Source organism: Mastomys coucha, unplaced genomic scaffold, assembly GCF_008632895.1.
Source record: "Mastomys coucha isolate ucsf_1 unplaced genomic scaffold, UCSF_Mcou_1 pScaffold10, whole genome shotgun sequence".
NCBI classification, from domain to species: domain Eukaryota; kingdom Metazoa; phylum Chordata; class Mammalia; order Rodentia; family Muridae; genus Mastomys; species Mastomys coucha.
This window is the reverse complement of record NW_022196892.1, coordinates 4,883,370-4,886,805: the sequence shown is the minus strand read 5'-3', so window position 1 is coordinate 4,886,805 and position 3,436 is coordinate 4,883,370. Positions and strand designations below refer to the sequence as shown.

The following is a 3,436-nucleotide window of genomic DNA, read 5'->3' as shown; positions in this document are numbered from 1 at the left end:
ATTGCTGTGAAAAAACACCAAGACCAAGACAACTTACAGAAGAAACTGTTCAATGGTGGGGGGTGGGGTGGGAGCTTATAGTTTCAGATGGTTAGAATCTGTCACCATCATGTTAGGAATGTAGACATGGCCCTTGAGCAGTAGTTGAAAGCTTTCGGTTTGATCCACGATCAGGAGACAGAGAGAGAAACATCATGACCAAGGTAACCTATAAAAGGAAGGGTTTGTTTGAGACTTACAGTTTTAGAGGGACAGGAGTCCATCCCCACCAGCTTCTGTCTAATCTATAAGAACAAAACACAGACAAACGAAAAGCTAATTGCAAGTGGCATAGACTTTTGAACCTCGAAGCCCACCTCCCCAGTGAACACTTCCTCTAACAAGGCCACACCTCCTAGACCTTCCCAAATAGTTCCAACAATTTTGGAGCAAGCTTTCATATACAGGAGCCCGTGGGGGCCATTTTAAGTCAAACACCACAAGAACCCATCAAGTGCTTCAGGCTCCTAAATCACGGACAAGGTTAGTCACCACCTTTAAGAAACGGACTCCATCACTCTGCTGCTGACCTGTTTCGTCCCCAAAGAATTCATTATGTTCTTCTATGGCCTAAGCAGCAAGGTGTTAGGAGAGTGTCCTTATTCCCTCTTCCTATAGTATTTATTTCTGTGTTGTTTTGGGCTTTTTTATTTCAAAAGTTTTATTGATATTGTATTTTATTAGGTTAAGGTTTTGTCTACAGAGCTGTTTGTAGCAATGGAGACCAGAGGAGGACCTCAGATCATCTGGATCACCAGTTACAGGTGGTTGAAAACTGTCCTGTGTGTGCTAGGAACTGAACCAGAGTTCTCTGAGAGAGCAGTATTTCTTTTGCAGCTGAGTTCCCACAAATTCAGTCTTAAAAAAGAAAAAAGTCTTTATTGTCATTTCCTTCTCTGATGAGTAAACATTTGTGTTTAATTTCTCCTTTGCTCTGGGCCCTGGTCATCTGTTCTGTTTAGTCCAATGCAGACAGGTTTGTCCGAAGAAACTCCATTGCACTGTGCTTAGGGTCAGCACCTAAACTGAATCCCAATTTACAAGTCATCAGACAAAAACCAAACAAGAACATCAACAGGGTCGATGTCAGGTAGAGTGTCCCAGACTTCTTTGCTGCCCTTCCCACACCTGCCATTTTAACATATTACAGCTGTTTTAAATCCTGAGCCTACATGCTGCCTTTCCCCAGATTCACAGTAAATGTCCCAGCGATACTGTACTCTAACCAGAAGTCACTGATAACAACTGGTTGTTGATGTTTGAAGACAGGTGTTGGTCATATCTGTCTAGTCCTAAAATTTCTTTAGGCGTTTTGAGTGAGGGCACCAAGAAAACACTCTGTGCAGAAGCTAGGGAGTGGAAGGCCTCAGCCACTAAGTAGGGATGTGACTCCAACAGTGACTTCCACCCTGAGGTCTCACAGACCTTAGGAGCATGAACTGTAATAAAATCCAGGGCCTGAGTCTTCAGCTGCTCTGTGCTATGAAAGTCAGCCAGGATGAGAGTTTATGCAGCATTCTCCACAGAGAGGTTCCTGCAGAGGGCCTCCTCACACAAGACCTTCAACCCCTCAAGGTCATACTTATCAGCAGCTGCCAGCACACCAGTAGCCATGGAGTGGTTGTGGAGGCGTGGTGCTTTCCCTGTGTAAATGAAGCCCATCATCTCCTTGAAGACTTGGGGATCCAGGTCATGGATCTCAATGCGGTTTGTTAGGCTCTTCTTCATTACATGTTCAAACATGGCTCTGAAAACTGGAGAGTGAGCTGCTAGGACAGCCTTGTGAGCCCTGAATTCATGGCCAGCTACCAACAGGCAGCAGTCTGCGAACAGGGAATTCTCCCATAGCTCCCCTAGGTCATCTGTCAATATGTGCCTTGGATCCTTGATTGTGGGTATCATGGTCTGTCCAGGTTCCTACTATGTTCACTTTGCAGCAAAGTGTGAGCTGGTCTTCAGGATGAAGCTACTGCTGATGGAAGAGGAGGAAATCTCAAAGGATGAACTTTTTGAATCCCCAGCATTGGTTTGGCAGAAAGCTAGCGACATTTGTGTTCCTCATACTTTGATATTTCTCTCCTTGGGAATTTGATCCAGAACTCGAACTTTGCCCTAACTTGGCTCTCTGGACAGCTGAGCAACACCAGGTAAACTGACAGGTAATATTTGCTTTCTTCATCAAGCCCATTTGGGTGTACTCTCAAACACCATGCCACTTCGTCATTGGCCTCTAGTGAGAACACTGGGCTTGTAATTTTTTTTTCTGAATTCCCCTCATGCAAAATGAAAAGTTACTAATGGTCCATTCATAACAGAATTTCTGAACCCTGATCAGTGTGGAGCCCCAGCTCTTGGCTCCCATATCCCCTGACACTTCTGCTGGAGGTAGTTGGGAGGTTAGAGGTGATTTAGCCCACAAGGTTTGAAGTCTCAGGTGTTCTTCAGTATATCCTGGAATTCTGAAGAAATAGTGTCTAATACCAGTGGGGAAAATGAGCTGGCTAGTAAGATGAGAACAAGCAGGCAAAGACCTACTTCTGTGTTTTAAGAAAAGAGAACTCTGAGCTGGGCGTTGGTGGTGCATGCCTTTAATCCCAGCACTTGGGAGGCAGAGGCAAGCAGATTTATGAGTTTGAGGCCAGCCTGGTGTACAGAGTGAGTTCCAGGACAGCCAGGGCTATAAAAAAAAAAAAAAAAAAAAAAAAAAAAAAAAGAAAAGAAAAAGAAAAAAAAGAAAGGAAGAAAGAAAGAAAGAAAAGAAAAGAAAACTCTGTCCTTAGTCTTCACTGGTTCCCAATGTCCTTTACTTCCTGTGTGGCTCTCAGGGTGACAACAAAAGAACTGAATTAATGAAATGACATTCATTCCCATCATGGCCTGAATTTGAGCTTCAGCAGAAATGAGCTCTAAAATGAGGAGCTTGGCTCAAGTAGTGCCCTTAGGGGGTGATACAAAAACACTGGTGGTGGATGGGGAAGAAAGAACGGTGGGGAAGAGAATATACCCACTGGGAGTAAGTGATGTCAAGTTACAAGGACAAACTCTGTGAGCAAGAGAGAATATAAATTTCAGAGTTCTGCCTCCTGGGAGAGGAGAGAGAAGGGAATTTAAATCCAAGTCTTTTCCACCATTGGTTAAGGACAGAGGGGTGAGTGAACCAGAAGTAAAATACATGGCACTTCTGGCTTGTGAGGCAGATGGACAAGCACACTCCAAATGACTAACCACAAGAACAGCAATGCAAGGCCAAGCGAGATGGGTAGGATGCTGTCCTCCACACTCACTCCTGAACAGGCCAGGACAGAGCCGATGCTCAGTGTCCTCCTGAGGACTGCAAGAGAAGCATCATTTCTCCTGCAACTAAACCTGGAAGCTTCTTTAGAGTTGTAAAATAATA

General features: G+C 44.4%; 1 pseudogene; it reads right to left on the bottom strand.

Annotated features, from left to right (window-relative positions):
• Window positions 1-1,260: 1,260 nt before the first annotated feature.
• Window positions 1,261-2,407, bottom strand: LOC116073450 (annotated as a pseudogene).
• Window positions 2,408-3,436: the final 1,029 nt, after the last annotated feature.